Source organism: Pseudonaja textilis, chromosome 1 (assembly GCF_049901715.1).
Source record: "Pseudonaja textilis isolate UNSWEBS1 chromosome 1, rPseTex1.2, whole genome shotgun sequence".
Lineage (NCBI taxonomy): Eukaryota > Metazoa > Chordata > Lepidosauria > Squamata > Elapidae > Pseudonaja > Pseudonaja textilis.
In genome coordinates this window covers 121,972,053-121,990,508 of record NC_141990.1, presented here as the reverse complement: position 1 = coordinate 121,990,508, position 18,456 = coordinate 121,972,053, and the positions used below count along the sequence as shown (strand labels likewise).

Here is an 18,456-nt window from a genome sequence, read left to right as displayed (position 1 = left end):
TTAGTCAGACAGGTGTATTTATTATGGAGTAATCTACATAAATTAAATTACCACTACAGATAGATAAATCTGTCACATTAGAAACAGGACATGGTTTAGAATTTTACAAATACGATTTGATTTATTACTCCAACTTTGGAGGTAGGTGGACTGATGGTGTTGTGTTCTCTGCATTTCTTTCTTGGAAGGGTGAAGAACCAAAGATTCACCCCAATGTAAAAAAGATGCTGAGACTCTAAAAAGAGTGCAGAGAAAAGCCACAGATATAATTATGAGACTGGAGGCTAAAACATGTGAAGAACTGTTGTAGGAATTGCGTGTGTCTAGTTTAATTGAAAGAAGTACTGGGGGTGACATGATAGCATTGTTCCAATATTTGAGGGGCTCCTACAAAGATGAGGGGATCAAACTCTTTTCCAAAGCACCAGAAGGCAAGACAAGAAACAATGGATGGAAACTAATCAAGGAAAGAAGCAACTAGAATTAAGGAGAAATTTCCTAACGGTGAGAACAATTAATGAATGGAACAGCTTGCCTTCAGAAGTTGTGGGTGCTCTATCACTATCAAAAAGAGACTGGACAATCATTTATCTGAAATGGTATAGGGTCTCCTGCTTGAGTAGGGGAATGGATTAGAATACCCCCAAGGTCCCTTGCAAGTCTATTATTCTATGTTCTACAGCTGGCAAAATCCTGTCATTGAAGGCAGCCAGCCACCAGATGTTGCTGGAAGCTCATAAGGAGGATCAGATCATTGTTAGCCTTCTTAACATCTTGCACTGAAATACGCATGCAAATACCCACCTTCTCTTCCTAGATATAAACCCAGGTTCCGCTTATTATAAGAGTTTTTCTAAGGAAGGAGTTGGTACTATTTTCTTTCCTTAAGTAAAATTTTTAATTACTAGGAAATGTGCAGGAGTTAAACGACATAATTGTCTTGCAGTGTATTCATTAAACGAAAGCCATCTCGTGTGAAATATCACAGGGAGTTCTTTATCCATTAATCAAGGCTCTACACTGGATCAATCTTATTTAGAGTATTATTGGTCCTCGGCAATAAGAACTCTCCCCACTTAGATTGATTCACAAGCACTTCATTTTTTTCAACACTTCCAAAAGATTTATTGTTCTACTGTTTTCCCTCCCCTGCTTTGTTACAATTTCTTTCTCGCTTCCCCCTCCGACTTCAGGGTAGGTGGACCGATGGTGCTGTGTTCCCTATGTTTCCTTCTCAGAAGGGTGAAGAGCAAAAGATCATCTTGACCTTTACAAGAACAATGTTTTGATTTGTTGGCCGTCACATCTTTTTCTGCTCTACAGTTGTCAACAGCCTGTGGAAACAGTGGAATGAGATTCAGTCAGTCATTAATTATCGGTGACACAAACACACCTGCGCAGCCCAATACAAATAAGCTCCATGAACATTTCGGATCCTTCATTATTCTTTCACGACCACAGCCAAACAAGAATGATAAAGCACTTCCCATTCCATTCGTAAGTGCCAAGGCATAGGCCATAATGCTCTACAAATGAAATCATTTATAGTTACAAACACCCCCCGCCCCCCATCCCTGAAAATATGTGTGTGTGAACATGCATTATTATTTTCAGCCCAAATCAATCCATTGCAGAATGAAAGACCTTTCCCCGGATGTCATGGGCCATAATCTACCACACTGATCCTATGTGTGTTATAAGATAGAAGCATTTCAACTTCCTGGGTGAAGCCTGGGAGCAATGACTGGCCCAAAGGCAGCCAATCAATTTCATTGCCTAGGAAGCTATGTCTCTCTATTCCTAATGTAGTACCTTAATCCCTACATCACATTCCATCTCTCTTGCTCCCCCTCTCCCTCCCCGCCTTTCCCTCTCCCCTTGCCCCACCCCCCCAGGCATGCAAATAGATTGATTTGACTGAATTCTAAAACTCAAAGGCCATCACATGATAATGTGCCTTTATGAGGCAGGATCTTTTTTCCCCCCTATTATTTTTTTTATTTTAATTATAAGAATGCAACATGGTTCATCTGTTCTGGCATTACAATTGTTATACATATATAAATTTTACTTCACCGTTTACAATCCTCTTGTTTGATACATCATTTACTAATTTTTCTAATCAGCGTAGCTACTTAGGTTCCGGCCTTGCCTTCTTCTATGCAACCACTGATAAAATTTATTCCACATTTCATAGTACTCAGATTCCCGCCCCCACTTTTTTTAAATTCTAGGGTTAACCTCTCCGATTCTGCACAGGCCATAATTTTCCTTATTTTTCAATATGTTCAGTATTATTTTGGTATGAACAAGAGACTTCACAACTTCATGTTAAATCCCCCATTCCTTTAAGGATTTATTTCCCTATAAAAATAGTTTGAGGAAAGAAGGAGTTGAGGATGTAGCCTTTAAATATCAGGCTTGGAATTTCAGCTTTCCAATCATGCTGGTCTCAGACAACAGTTGCACATTCAATAAAACTTTGATTTTTCTAGTCATTGATGCCAGATTTTATAGTAAAATTGATCAAACTGTACTGTAGTTTATGGCATTTACTGAAATGTTGCCTCTTTAATTTACTAGACATTTAGTAATAATTGAAGCCCTCCCACTTTGTTAAACCTGTTAAAATAAAGTTGTACTGTATTGCTTATCTAATTCTGCCTATTTTTTTTTTTTAAAAATAAAAACTTTCTTTCTTTAAAAAAAAGAGAAGTGTGGAAGTTTAGCTGCAAAATCTGCACTTCTTATATAACTTAAAAAAAATAACCAAGGTAAATGTTCACAATGGCTTCCCGCTCTTGGGGGAAATAACAATCTTTCAATTCTGTATTTCAAAAGGTTCTTTGCATGGTTCTTGCATCTTCTTCCCATATTTGCCTGACAGTTGGGAGATTCTTCTCCCTGAGGAGGAAACTCACTGTTAAAATGATAGTCACTTTTGCGTTTTGGTGGAAGCAAAATGAATTTTTAAAAAATTACTGCATGTCTATAACTGCTGGATTCCCTTGGATGGCAGTCAATGCCATCCCATATTTTATCCCACTCTTTCTGATTTTTTTTTTTAAATACAGTTTTTATTTGTCTCCAAAACTGGCATGTAGGAGAAATGAAGTTTGGGATTTGCAAATATTTCTTTTGACTCAGATTTGAAGTTGAAGCTCTAATTCACTTGATTGCAACCAGCCCAGGTGGCTTGATGTCTTAGTATTATTGTATTCTCCTAATACCCTATTTATACCTAATATCCTATTTTGTGACTACATAGAGAAACCAACATTGGCTATTGCTTTATTCTAAGATGTATTTTTTCAACTTCTCAGTTTATCCTATAACACAAAGATTTCCTAGTGTTCTCCTATCAAAGGATTGATGAGGTCGAATCTCATCTGATTGTATTTAACCTATAGCAAGTAGAAATAACTATTCTCATGGTTAGAAACAGAATACTGAAGTCGATGGCCCATTGGTTTTTCACCAAATATACCCTTTGTTCCTGTCTTCTAATCCTGAGCAAATATGACCTGCATTTAGGAAGGGCTTCTGAGATGAAGCGATGATAAAAAGCCAATGCAATCCTAGGCTGCATTAATAGAAGGGTAGAATCAAGAGCACGTGAAGTGTTAGTACCACCTTATAATACCTTGGTGACACCATACTTGGAATATTGCATCCACTTTTGGTTACCACAATATAAAAAAGACGTTGAGGTTCTGAAAAGAGTTCAGAGAAGAGCAACAAAGATGATTGGAGTGGGGATGCTAACTCATATGAAGAATGGTTGCAGGGGGTTGGACTAGAAGACCTCCAAGGTCCTTTCCAATTCTTGTTATTCTATTATATGCACAAAGTTGCTTTTTATACATTAAATCATCAATGGCAATTATTTATAATCTTTATGAAGCATCATCAGTGGAGAAAGATGGCTGAAAATCCTGCTTGTGAATTTCCAAAAAGCACCTATGTCTCTGAGAACCTGGATGTTGGATCTGATGTGTTTTCAGGATTAGCTATCTAGATATTTTAGAGAAGATGTTGTAAGATGTGTGTAAGATGTTCTGATGCAATAAGTGTCTAGCATTTCAGCAGAACCTTTCATACATGTTTAGATAAAAAGATGCTTCCCCAGTTGACCTATTTCGGCTGTACTGGGTTTTAATTCCTATAATACACAACCAACTCAGTCCTTGGGAGCCAGTCTCAATACAACTGAAAAGCGCTGGAGTGAGATAGTTAGTTGATGACAGTATTATATCTACTATCAGTACTTAAAGATAGAACTTAATATTCTAACCTTTAGCAGCCTCTGGCATACTTAAATATTGCAAACTGTTTCTTCATGCCTATTATCAAATCAGCCAATCATATAGAGCCAGATGGCTCTTCCTTTGATTGGAATGAAATTACACTCACTTAGTACATTTGCAAACTCTTACATAGGGTGTATATAGGACAATCATCCACCCTCATTTTGGAAACAGGAGGGAAGAGAAGGGAAGGGAAAGGAAAGGGAAGGGAAGGGAAGGGAAGGAAAGGGAAGGAAAAAGGAAAGGAAAGGAAAAGAAAAGAAAAGAAAAGAAAAGAAAAGAAAAGAAAAGAAAAGAAAAGAAAAGAAAAGAAAAGAGAGGGAAGTACAGGAATACTGATGCCCAGAAGAAAGACAGCAAAAGAAATAAAACATTAGTTGAATGCTAAAAGAGATATATTTTCCACTCATTTCAGAGGTACAAAGAAACTTCCCTGAAATGTCTTTATATATGCAAACAAAAATGATGCAACCTTCTGCCTTTCATTATTTGAACGTTTGTGTAGGAATAATCATAAATAAAAAGAAAAATAAAGCAGGTACCTTCATATTCAAATTAGTCTAATTTATGATTCAGTATTTGGTAACTGGAATAGCTTAGGTTAGTTTAAAAGCCAAAACAGCAGTCTTCTTTCAGAAAAAAAAAAAAAAAACATTTCCCACTGGTTTGATAAGCGTTTATTTGTCATTTTCACTATGGTCTAAAATCATTTTAAAATCTCAGACAGGCTTCAAAAATTGCTGAAGCCAATTGGAATCTAATTCTGGTGGATTGCCTGGTACTTAATATTTTCAGCATTCTCACCAGAAATCTAATGAAGAAAAAGTAATATATGCTTTACAGAATTGAGGTTTAAAGGTCCCCACTACAAACTGCTATCTTCTTCGTCTTTTATTTCATGTATTTATGCAAATATTTATGGCTCTTTTTAAAAGAACATGAGCCGGGAAAATGTAGCTTAACCATTTTTCAGAAATGATCATAAAGGGGATAATTCCAAAACTATTTTATTTCCAACTGTGTGAAATATTTGGAGGTTGACCTGAACAAGCTGCTAGGATAATGCTACCAACATAGTGCAGTGGTAATGAGTAAGTATACAGGAGCAATTTTCAATGTCTCCCCTATTTCCCCCCGCCCAAATTTCTCTCAATACAATATTAATTTTCCTAACTTTTGGCTTTTAGTATTATAATAGTTCTGCACAATTCAGATCAACAATTTTACTGTTCTGTTATACTCAACGATTGTTTAGTTGCCTTATATATATATTGCATCATACTTTATTAATTTTTACTCCGCAATTCTTAAACTTTAACTTACAGTTTTGCTTGTTAGTGACTTTATAGCTTGTTTTACTGTAATCAATTGTGACTCTCATTTTTGCTGGTCATTGACCAAAATAAAATGATTGATTGACCGAATGGCCATTGGGATTTTCCTTGTCCATTAAAGTAACTCTTTGCTTGGCTTTCTATGAGCTATTTATTTCCTACACTCAATGGGGCAAGAGAAGTCATGGGGCTGGTGTAGGGAGCTTCACAAGATCCCATTCTAGGAATATCCCATTTCTAGTCTAATGTTAATACTTTGAAATTATATGAAGGGATCCCTACTAGATCAAGCCAAAGTGAGGTCTAATTTGGGATTCTATGTTCTCCTATGGCCAGACAACAAAATGAGAGGGCAAAAAGATATCTGCTGTTCTTTAGCAACCAACTCCCTATGATCCTGGGAAATGGTATCGATCTCTCTAAAGGAGAAACATTGACGGTCTTGTCTATTCCCCCTTTAAATCATATACTCTAGGGGACTTCAAAACATCTGATGGCAGCTCACAAATTCTATTTGTTCGGTTTTGAATTTTGTGTTATTTCTTCATAGCCCCCCTCCCCATTTAAATTAATTTTAATTTCCAGCCTAAGGAAAAATAGACAAGGTTTCTCTATTTGAGTATTTATACAGTTGAGCTTGTTTTAAACTAGAGTCCTGGGGAAAAACAATACACACACACACACACACACACACACACACACACACACACACGTCTGTGTGCTTTAATATACTGAGTGAAAAGCTAAAGCCTGCTGCTCTAATCGTTGAATTATTGTTTAGTCTTTCAACACAACTGTTTTAAAAGAAATGTGAAAGTTAAGGGGAAACCACTGGCTGGAAATAAAAACAACTGAGTTGGGTTTCTTGTTCCTTCCTATTTGAATATCTGGGTTCTTCCTATGAATGCCCTCCTGAACTCTATGGCATACAAATAGAGATGGGAGGCTGAGCAAAGTGTTGCACAGCCAGTACTATTCAGTTTTGTCCACGGGGACCTCAAAGTCAAGTGAATGACTAGATTCAGGGCACAGCTAGAAGCTTTCCTTTGTGTGACTTGGATGCCAAATCTGAGATAAAAGTGGGGGCCTTTTCTGTGGTACAAAAGAAATGCAATGAAGCATCTCTGGATAGGCATCGGATATGTCTGGAAACCAAGTGGTAAGAGATCTATGATGATTGCTGCTTACTCTATATGATGCTTCCTTGCCTAGAGAAATGATGTGGTTGGACTGTCCGCAAAGTACATAGCTTGAGGATGAGTGAAAAAAAATCAGTTCAACAATACTCCTCTTCCTCATTACTACATGCCTAATGTACCATAAGTATATTAAAAGTAAATCAGAGTGTATATTCCACTCCCAAATGATACACATTCGATGCAAAGAAATTTTCTGTACAAAATATGCCAGGTACACATTTTCTCTCATTTCCCATTTTGTGCAGCAGCCTTTGTTGTTTTGCATCGTTTGTTTTAGGAAAGGAAAGGATCTATGCAGGACCCCTAGACTATATCTCCTGCAGCTTCTGACAATGTGAGGTTATACCCATGCTGACTTTGGGATAAATCTCACCCAATACATTGTCTAAACATGGGTTGGTATGCCACATTTGTTCTACCTCAGTAACTGCTGTCCATAACTTCTGTGGAAAGGGAATTTCACGAAGGCAGTAGTGTCACAAAAAAAAAAAAAAAAAAAAACAGGAAAAGCCCAAGGGGAACATCGGGTCAGCCAGAAAACAAACTTACATAGGAAAAGGAATCAAATAAAAAGTATTAAAGAATCCCTATAGACAAAAGCCTAAGTAATTAAGAAAACTAGACAAATAGGAAAAGAAAACAAAAGATAATTTAGAAAACCCTTACAAACACAGGAGATACCAAATAAGCAAAACAAACAGACAAAAGACACAAAATATAAATTACAAAAGGGACAGACAGGAGATTGCCACAGAACAAATATGAAAAACTATCTTAAAGCTAAAAGAGATTACAGAAAACCAATAATACAACCTAGCCACCCCGCGGAGTTTGCCTTCTGCACCCCGCGGAGTTTGCCCTCTGGCAGAAATAAAGACAAACTCAAACAGGATTTGAAACATTAGGCACAAATACAAACACTCACACAAAAGTAACTTACAAAGGGAGAAAAAGGTATAAAAAACCAGGGACTTACCATAAGAAGCTAGCTAGCCCAGGAACGCAGACTTCTTGCAGTTCTCCGCCTTCCTGAAAAATAAAAAGATCCAGCTTTCAAGCAGTTGTCTGTATCTTTGCACCGGAGCTCTCCCAGCATGAAAATCGAATCCACAAAAGAAAGGCATTTTGATACCTTTCAACACATCTAAGCACATACAGTTTACCTGTGGTTGAAGTTTTCCTACAATTACATTGTCTCTCACTGCAAAAGATACATCTCCTTTCATTCCAAGGTAGCAAAAAAATCAGCAATTATTAATACTTTTATTATATTTTATATTATATTATATAAGTGCACTTATTATGACTTACATCATCTACTAATTTTATCCTTCAAGGTGGCAATTTATTCTTACACGTCTAGCTCTTGGAGAAGTTTCAATGAAATGTAGGAGTTGTCAGCACATAAGCATCCACACATTTGTGCGGCACTGCAGCCATTCATAATGACACCAAAATGCGCACTCACTTATTTGGCATTAATTTAATGTCCCATTTTAACTTCTATCAGATGCAAATAGCTGCCTCATCCATTTAAGAGTTTCTGAGTGTGCATATAATGAAGTGCTCTGTAGCTGACAAGTAAGCAGAAATCATAACTGAAATCGGAAATGGATGAGGAAATTTACTGTCTTTCTCGCCAAAGAAAATGGAAACCTCCAAGTTGGCAGTGTCAAATTTATAACCCACATTGGTTTTTCTGCCGCAAGCTTTGCTCCTCTTACCTTCGGCACTAAGAGGTTGCTCATAGATGAATATAAACATTTCAATTCCTTTCTAAAAACAAAATTAGCACTATTATTATCATCACCCTATGAAATCAAATAATTTAGATACTCCATCTCTGGTATTTAAGTTGATTTTATACCTCCTTTAAAAAAAATCCCATGGTTTCATTTTAAACAGTGTTCTATTTATGATCTGACTCTGTGGAAAAATATTTTTATGAACATAAATGAAGATAATGACGATCATTAGTCACTGCCATTAGCATAAAGCATTAGAACCTTTATGCCATTCATAACAGGCTGTGAGACAAGAGTAAAAATATGACTTCCCATCATGGGTGTCAGCATACTGACTACAGCTGGTTTCTATTTTACCCAGCTCAACGGATATCAGAAGGGTGGCAAGAGTAGAATTTAATAGTGTGTTCATCATTATGTCTAATTGTTTCCCACCAGAGGGTATGAAGCTTTATGTTCACGATCAACCCAAAAACAAATAGCCATCCTGCTTAATGGCTGCTCAATTAATGTTTATGGTCCCACTTTTATATCCTGAGTTATTTGACAAATAAACTCCAAAAAGCAATTTAAGAACCTCTGAAGCTTAATGATAAGCCGACTGATATTTAAAAAGAAACAAACAAAAAAAATCTGATGAGAAATTATTGAAAGAAAACCTTTGAGATTTGGCATCTCTCTCTCTCCCTGCTAAATTCTATCAATGGTCAGAATTTGGCTTTGGAGATGACTTTTCAATTCATTATGGCATTCCTGAAATAATTAGGTGAAACAGAAAAGGTTCTTTTGCAAATTACAAATATCAAATGGAAATGCTAAATTCATCTGAGTGAATTTGTGATGCTGAAGTTGTTTCTTTAAAATATTTCTAAGATGCCCTTAAAGAAAGGAAAAACATATCTTATAAAGGTAGAATACTGTAAAGAGGTGTAAGAAATAATAATAATAATAATAATAATAATAATAATAATAATAATAATAATAATAATAATAATAATAATAAACCTTAATCAAAAGCCAGCATGCCAGCATTTAATCCTCCCTACTATCTCACTAAAAATCAGATGAATCTAGGGTTAGCAACTTAGTTTGGGGTAATAAAAGGAAGGCTTGGTAGAAAAGCCATCTAGGGGTGGTTACAACCCCAGACAGCAGCCTGGTCTGCATGAAGGAGGCAAAGGCAGGAAACATTTTCTTCCTTGTAGCAAAGAGTTTAACTGCCCTGCTGGAATGCCCATGAGAATGGCATCACTTCCTGCAGGTAGGACTTTAAGCAATTGGGTCACAAATTCTTTCAGCTTCTACAGCAGGGGGATCATACTTGTGACAACACGTTGTCGTCACTTGATGTATCGCAACGTCCTCCCCTTTGCTAAACTGGGAGGTGGGTGTGGTCAGTGCGTGATGCATCCAACCCTCGGGCCACACGTTTGACACCCCTGCTCTACAGGTAGAAACCAGCTTTCTCAACTGTCCAGCATGGTGAACTTTCACATCCTCTGGCTTTTGGAGCCTAACTGGCAACATGTTTTGCTATTGTTTTGTAAATAAGTCCCAGATCAATTCCAACAGCAATAATAAAAATACAAGAAAAAGATAAAATGCATCATAGAAAGAGAGATCTGGCTCTCCTAGTAGACTGGTACCAAGCAGATTGGTACTCTGTGCTCTGTCCATCTGGTGATCACTGACACTGCTTCTTCTGTTGGTTTTCCTGGCTACACATGAGGCACCAGGGTCTGCTTACTCATCTCTCTCCACATTCTCCAGCCCTTGATTTCTCACTAACTTCCTCCTGATCTTGCTTGGTGGTCCATGTGGAACCACCTGGTTACTTATGTGCCTACTCTCCTGGCTAATCAATGTCATGGTTACTCTTGTCCATTATCTTTCTCAGTCTGGGGTTTTACCACACGATGTGCTGAAAGTTTGCAAAAATAAGGTCAAAAAGGGCATTGGGAGAAAAGACCGCAAATCCATGCCCCACCTGGAATTTTTTTCATATATTAACTCTGAGGGGTCCTTGGTGCTTTCTGAGCTTGGTTGTTTTCTGATGTTATTACTTAGTTTGGATAAGGAACATTTGCAACCAAACAACCAAATTCATCTTCAATGGAGCTTAGGGATTTAGTTTTAATAAGGCTTGTCTGCATGTTCAGCAAAACCAGACAAAAGCTGAGGAAGGACTGGCAAAACTCTCCAGATTTGGCTTTTATTTTCCAGTCTTTAGCAGCAAGCAAAAATTAAGGAAACTCTGGAACCCCTGGCATTCTGGAAAAACTGGACTGTGAGTAGAAATGGCTAAGAACTCCTCATTTCAATCCTGAACTACAATATTTTCCTTTATTGATATGTTCATCTCCTGTCCTGAGATAAATGAGTGGAAAAGAAAGCTACTTGCACATTAGTGATTCATATACCTAAACCAGGGGTGAAATTCAAAATTTTTCCCTACTGGCTCTGTGGGTGTGGCTTAGTGGAGACTCAGTCGCTAAAAGGAAGAAGATGTGTGAGCACAGGCGGGGCCAACCAATTCAAATCGTCCCTATCACCTCTCCGAACTGATTCAAATCTTCCCTTCCACTTCTCCTGAGGTGGTGTGAGGTGGTTGAATTTCACCCCTGACCTAAACTCTTCTCCACCTCCTTCTGTTCAATCATGTCTAAGCTCAGAAAACTGCCTGGAGAAGACCCTATAGTTTTTCTTGGGAAGGTTCTTCAGAAGAGGTTTGCCATTGCCTCCTTCCTAGGGATGAGACAGAGTGACTGGCCCACAATCACTCAACCGGTTTTCATGCCTATGATGGAACTAGCACACTTTGTTTTTTGGGGTTCTACCCTGGTGCCTTAACCACTACACCAAACTGGCTCTCATATCTAAGCTGTCATCTAAGCAATTTCCTGTAGCTGATAGAATCCTGGAAACGAGTTGCTCTTTAACAAGTGAATGAGCTATAATTCAGCCGCCTCTTCTGTTTTAGCAGTTACATTAATTAAAAATGAGAGTTCAGGGAACAGGTTTCCCTGCTTTGTTTGAGATCTTTGTGTGTGTGTGTGTGTGTGTGTGTGTGTGTGTGTGTGTGTGTGTTAAAAGTACCAGCAATAATAAGCTTTGGATGATGAGGTTCCACTGCAGATTGTGAATATGAAGGATTTCTAGTCGGTGTTACTAATTGTGTAGAACAGTAATACAGTCATCCAGAATATTTTAATTCAGTCTCCCTGATCTTTGATTTCTTATATTAAATTACAAGACTGTGCTGTTCCAGCACCAAGGCCATTAATCATTGATATTCTGATGTCCCCCAAAGTAACTGGACAAAATTAGACATGGAAAGAACAAGACTTGAAAGATGACTAAATTCTTATCAGAAATTACATGTATTTTTTTTATCTTCCTACTTCTCCTTGATAGAATATTGTAATCTCTTTCAACACTTAAATATGGTATTTAAAACTACTATAATCATACTATTATTATACAGGTAGTCCTTGTCTTATAATAGTTCATTTAGTGATTGTTCAAAGTGACAACATCACTGAAAAAAGTGACTTACGACAATTTTTCACACTTACAACTGTTGCAGCATCCCAATGGTCATGTGATCAAAATCTGGATGCTTGGCAACTGACTCATATTTATGACGGTTGCAGTGTCTTAGGGGTCACGTGATCCCCTTTTGTGACCTTCTGACAATCAAAGTCAATGGGGGAAGCCAAATTCATTTAAAACTGTGCTACTAATTTAACAGCTGCATTGATTCACTTAACAACTGTGACAAGAAAGTTCGTAAAATGGAGCAAAATTCACTTAACAACTGTGTCCCCTAGCAACATAAATTCTGGCAGAGGTGGTATTCAGCAGGTTCTGACCAGTTCTGGAGAACCGGTAGCAGAAATTTTGAGTAGTTCGGAGAACTGGCAAATACCACCTCTGACTGAAGATTTCACAGTATCCTTCCCTGCCACGCCCACCAAGCCACACCCCCAGAACTGGTAGTAAAAAAAATTGAATCCCACCACTGAATTCTGGGCTCAATTGTGGCCATAATTCAAGGATTACCTTCTACATACTATTACTATTTCTCTGTAATCTTGCAGGTCACAGGACCTGTTCTTCATCACAGACAAATGAGATGGCATGTTTTTAAAAGCCTTTTTAAAGAAGATTATTTTCAAGAAAGTGGCAGAACTGTAATGAAAGAATCACCTGACCAGTTGATCTTAGGTGCAACAGACCTCTGATGAAAAGGCAAAAAATAAAACAATTTTGCTGTTCTTAACCATCTCTATTAAAAATGATTATAGATAAATAAGCTATTTGATTCAGTAATTTTAAAAAAACTTATACTACTATTGTCAAATTACTACATAATCAAGTATCTTTGGGGGAATATGAAATATGTTTATTTTTCATGTGGTATCCTCCTTATTCAAAAGTGCATGGGTATGGGGTGCATTAAAATGAGTAAAATAGCAGATGTGGAATTGTGATCTAATCCTCTCCTTTTGCATATGAACGTGTCACCATCGTACACACACGTAAAAGGAGAGGAGCTTGCATCATTATGTTACACTCAGCATTTTACAGATTTTGCTGCCCCCTGAATGTATCCAGAGATATGCACTAGGTAAACCCCCTTTTCCCCTTTTGCTTTGCATACCTTGTAAAGATAAGTGGAAACACCCCTGAGATACTGGTCGAAGAGATGCTGCCTATGGAAAGATGGCATAAGGGAGCGCATAACCCACAGCTGCGTAATGGGTGGAACAATATTCTTGGAAGGGAAGGAATCAATTATCCCTAATTAATCTGGCTTAAAAGTGATAGAAGGAGTTCTATACTTTCAGACTTGCAAGATTCTGTTAATGTAGGTTTACAGTAAAGTAGAATTAGCTTATCTGGCCATACTTCTTGCCTGGTCTACCTGGTAAAATAGGCACACCTAAAGAAGAAATAGAAAAGCAATGCATAGAATCTCAGTCAGGCAAATGCAGAAAAGACTGACCTACATCATATTCGTCATCTTCTTTCAAATAATGTATAAGGTAATCTTAAAGAATCAACAACCCAGCAAAGACTGGATATACTGGAGATTATATGCAAAATGTTGTCTTCTTTGATATTGGACTTAGGAGTGAAGATTGGTGGCCTCCTGTAAAGAAAGGATATAATATCTCTTTCAATATTTTCTTTTCTCTGTTTAAGTGCAATCACTCTCTCAGACGACACTTCTGTCCCATGTGTCAAGTACCTATTTTTCATGCCTCACCTTCCAGGGTGATAGAATGTGTGTAGAGGCAGCAGTGCCGCGTTGGGAGCTAGGCAAAGTCAGCCTCAGATAACAGTCCTTGAAGGACGGCAACACAGAAATCATTGATGCATCTTTTATCATATAAGAGGGCAGATTGAAAAAACAACAAAAGTTTGAATCTGACAATGGAAATGATTTCTTAGAAAAATTGGAGAATCCCTTGCCCAAGATGCTCAAAATTATTATTATTTTCTCCCCAAGTTAATTGTTTTACTCAAGGGTGACATTCTACCAGTTCGGACGGGTTCTATAGAACTGGTTGTTATGATTCTGTGCAGTTCAGAGAACTGTCAAATCGTGCCCCTGGCTGCTCCCGCACCTCTCTGCCCTCCCCCGCAGTCAGTCCTTATTGCACATGCATGATATTGTGCACACAGCCACCACTGCTGACTGCATTCTTCCCTGGCAAGTCACTCCTTAAGGTATTTATTTTTCCTTCCAATGATCAGCTGTTCCGAGATCAGCTGTGCCACGATCCTTTTCGCTATCTTACTGCTTCACCCAGGAGGCTTCCCTGAGGTCCAGGAGGTAAAAAAGGATGCATGGGAGGGTGCTGCGCCCTCCCCCCGGTGCTCCTTTTTTGCCTTCTTGGGCCTCAGGGAAGCCTTCTGGGAGCAAAAATGCCCACCCAGTCACATGGCCCACCTAGCCACACCCACAGAACCAGTTGTTAAAAAAATTGAATCCCACCCCTGGTTTTACTGCATCATAAAATGCAAAGGGTACATGATAGAAAAACTGAGTATAATGGCATTTATACAATAGAAATTAGACATTTTTTAAAACTATAATGATTTAGATTACTCAAACTTTTAAAGTTGTATCAGTGTTTGGTATGATTTCTAAAATTTAATGAACCTATAGTTGATTAAATATGGCATTGCTAATGCCAGTTGCAAAATACATTTTGTACTGTTTATTTATTGTGATTTATAAATGAAAGAAAAAAAGGAAAAAGAAGGATTTGGTTGGAAAAAGTAGATAGGCATTGAATTGTTTTTTTTAATTGTGAGAAAAGTTTTTGTTTGAACTTAATATTAAATGCTGGACAGTTTATTTATTGTGATTTATAAATGAAAGAGGAAAAAGGAAAAAGAAGGAATTGCTTGGAAAAAAGAGGTAGGTATTTAATTTCTAACTTTCCCCTTCTTTACATTCTGATGTGCAGTGTTTATAAACATTTAGACCCCTTAAAAACCATAATGTAAGTATTTGCTTTTTCCTTGCTATGTAATACAGTATATTATGTATAAGGAACCATTCTTGTTTGAATTTGGTTTAAATTTCTGTTGTGGATAGATGCTGTTAGTTTTGCCAGTGTTGCATGTTCTTAAATCCTTAAGTTACCAATCAAATATTGTCATTGTTCTATCTATCTTTCAAAGTTGGGTAATGGTTATTTTCATAACCATGACCATATATCCCCTCCCCAAATGTGTTTCTTGTTAATATAGTCTGGAGTTATACCTAGGAAAAAAAACACACACCTGTGATTTCATTTCAAATTTGATTTCTAAATTCTTAAACTGAGCAGAGGTTAGTTCTGGTGAATGTCTGCTTCTGTAGGAGCTGTGGTGGCACAGTGGTTAGAATGCAGTATTGCAGACTGATTTTTGCCCACAGCACGGAGTTCAATTCTGACCGGCTCAAGGTTAACTCAGCCTTCCATTCTTCCCAGGTCGGTATAACGAGGAGCCAAATTATTGGGGGCAATATGCTGACTGTGTAAACCACTTAAAGGGGGCTGTAAAACACTATGGGAGTGGGTCTATTATTGCTACTGCTATTCTTACTCTAATTCTGGTATACAAAATTTGGATTAAAGCATTCACTGTCTGGATCTTTTTATATTTATTCTTCTTTATTTAAACAATAATGCTTTGCTCTTGCAATTTAATAGGCATTAATTAGAGTGGTTTCCAACAGTTAAAAAGAAAGTAAAACAATAGAGAGAAAGCTTGCTAGAATATGTGGGTGTTCATGTGCATGTTTCTACCACTAATGGGAGGAAAGTAGTTTAAAGAAAATATTAATTTAACTTTTGGCTTAGCCCTGTCTTTCATCATCTCCAGCCATGCCTCTCCTTTTCTGATGTAACTACAAGAAACATCTATGAACAGCCTGTGAAGTAAGCCCACTAATTTCCTCATTGAATTTCCCCTTAAAACATTCCACATTTTAAACAAAAGATAAACCCTTTTCATCTATGTATATCTATGGCTAGGTATAAGAGAAAGATTCTACAATCAAATCCTAGGAAATAGCTATTACTTGGACATACTGAATGTGCAAAATTACTATTAAAGTTTCATTCTAAGCCCAATCAATTTATGAAATATAGCACAAATTATTCTGCTAACTGAAGTTCTTAAATCAGACAACATAGAAGTACTTCTCTTTAATAATATGTACATGATCATATTAACAGAATTGGAAAGGAACTTGGAGGTCATCTAGTCCAACTCGCGGTTCAAACAGGAGAGTCTATACCAGGGGTCTTCAAACTTGACAGCTTTAAGACTTGTGGACTTCAGCTCCCAGAATTCCTCTTCCAGTCATGATAGCTCAGGAATTTTGGCAGTCCACAAGTCTTAAACTTGCCAAGTTCAAAGACCCTTGGTCTATACCATTTGAGACAAATGGCTATCCAGTCTCTTCTTAAAAACCTCCACAACTTTTGAAGGCAACCCGTTCCACTGGTTGATTGTTTTCAACGTTAGTATAAATTTCTAGGTTAGTTTCCATCCATTGTTCCTTGTCTTGCCTTCTGATGCTTTGGAATATAGATTGACACCCTCTTCTCTGTGGCAGCCCCTCAATAATAAAATATTTTTTTAAAAAAATACAATTTGTGTATCCTTCAATGTGAATTGGTGGTGATCCAATAGTGGTTGGATGAACAAGGAATGGATGGGTATGACAGTCTCCATCTCTGTCTCTCTTTCTCACACATAAACACACAGAGAAAAACAGATTGACTTTTGCTCTCATTTTCTTTCTTAACATCTTTTTGCTTCTCCCTAAGCAAGCAGAGTGTGGGCGAAGCAGAAACAGCTTTTATCAATAGTCTGAACCAATTTCCTTCAGAGGGCCTTTTGAAATTATGCCACAACTACAAGTAACTTTAGAGTTACAGATTCACACATTGAGTCAGATTTTTTATTTTTTAAAAAATAGCTCACACTGATACTAATAAAAGCATTATGACAAACTAATTGTTGCATATATGGGACATTTTTTTTTCTGAGCAGGTCATCTTGTTGACAGATCTGGGCAGATTTGAGAGAGGAATAAATCACAATGACTCCTGACCAAACTGAAATATCCTGAAGTTTTAGTAGAGATGCAAAATGTAAAGATGAACATAGATACAATCTGTGTACATCCGCAAAACTATATGTTATCTTTTAACAATTTCTCATAAAACCATAGAGAAGCAGGTCCATTCTAGAGCCACTTAACATTCTTTAAAATGTGGTAGGATTGATGCACATAGAAGAAGCAGTTTTGCTTTCAAATTTTATTTGAGTATTGTTTTTTAACATGTCATTGATACATATTTTTAACTGAATCTCTTTGTTTGAAATTTTATATTTGCCATTCTTTTCTATTTCATTACACCTGAAACAAAATCATCCCATTCTAGGTTGCCATCATTTTTTCCTATGACAGCCAAAGAGAACATTGGGATTCAGACTGATCGTTCATATTTGAATGAAATGAAAAATAATTACATTAATATAATTATGTGACATAATTATAATACTTTATTTTGGAAGATACAAGTGAAATAACATAGGTATTATTTTTTTCTAAATAAATGCTTAAATTAAATGTCCTATACATGAAACACAAGATAGGATCTTTAATTTGTTGGATGCTTTCACATTGAGAGTTATAATGTTATAATTTTAGAGACATTGCAGCCAGCTGAATTTATGAATTTTGGCAGCACAATATCCTATCCTATTGCTTACTAAAGTGGATGGGAACTAAATTAGTTGTTGAATCAAACTATTTCAGGGTATCAGTTTGGGAAACTGTTCTAAACATAATAGACTTTTCTTAACATTCTTGCATGTGAAAGTTTTAATAGTGCCACTTTTGATTTTGCTACTCTTACTGTCTCTAAACTGCTTATTCTGAGTATACTTAGCATAACTAAGACTTTCTGCTGTAAGCATGTCAAAGCATATTCTTAGACACATGGTTAGTTAGAAGGACATGGTCATCTTAAGCAGATGAACCTGAGGCTGATGAAAAGATAGCAGATGGGCCATTAGCTGTATTATCTCTGGAAACAATCTGTTGGCCACATTTATGGAAATTTTTCATATTTTTATCTGAATTTTTGCTGAAACACCTTTGAACTTGGCCTAATTTTTTGGTTACCTTGATCATGACATGAACATTTATTTTATATTTCTTTGGCTTCTTGGATTTTAGAGATTTTTCTTATTTGTTTTGATATTATTATTTTCATAAATGACAATTTAAAAGCTATGTAGGATAAGTTACTCATCTGCCATCATCAGGCTTCTGTATTGTGTTCGTCTG

At 36.9% G+C, this 18,456-nt stretch overlaps 1 protein-coding gene and 1 long non-coding RNA gene across 12 annotated transcripts in view; one reads left to right on the top strand and one right to left on the bottom strand.

Annotated features, from left to right (window-relative positions):
- LOC148127794 (uncharacterized) overlaps positions 1-18,456 on the top strand; it is a 120,376-nt gene that overhangs the window by 86,094 nt on the left and 15,826 nt on the right. The window contains exon 6 of one of the 7 annotated variants that reach the window (XR_015740021.1): positions 12,686-12,972. The exons of 5 other annotated variants lie outside the window; for them this stretch is intronic. This is a non-coding gene — a long non-coding RNA (uncharacterized LOC148127794). Of the gene's footprint in view, positions 1-1,193; positions 2,674-12,685; positions 12,973-18,456 lie in introns of those variants that run through there. One more of the 7 variants, XR_015740025.1, reaches the window with a different exon arrangement.
- KHDRBS2 (KH RNA binding domain containing, signal transduction associated 2) overlaps positions 2,263-18,456 on the bottom strand; it is a 462,416-nt gene continuing 446,222 nt past the window's right edge. For 3 of the 5 annotated variants that reach the window (XR_015740010.1, XR_015740013.1, XR_015740016.1), the window contains 3 exons: positions 13,594-13,740; positions 7,817-7,869; positions 2,263-2,904 (listed from right to left, as the gene is read on the bottom strand). The gene's annotated coding sequence lies outside the window, so the exon portion shown is untranslated. Of the gene's footprint in view, positions 2,905-7,816; positions 7,870-13,593; positions 13,741-13,857; positions 13,936-18,456 lie in introns of all 5 variants that reach the window. The other 2 variants (XR_015740011.1, XR_015740012.1) reach the window with 2 other exon arrangements.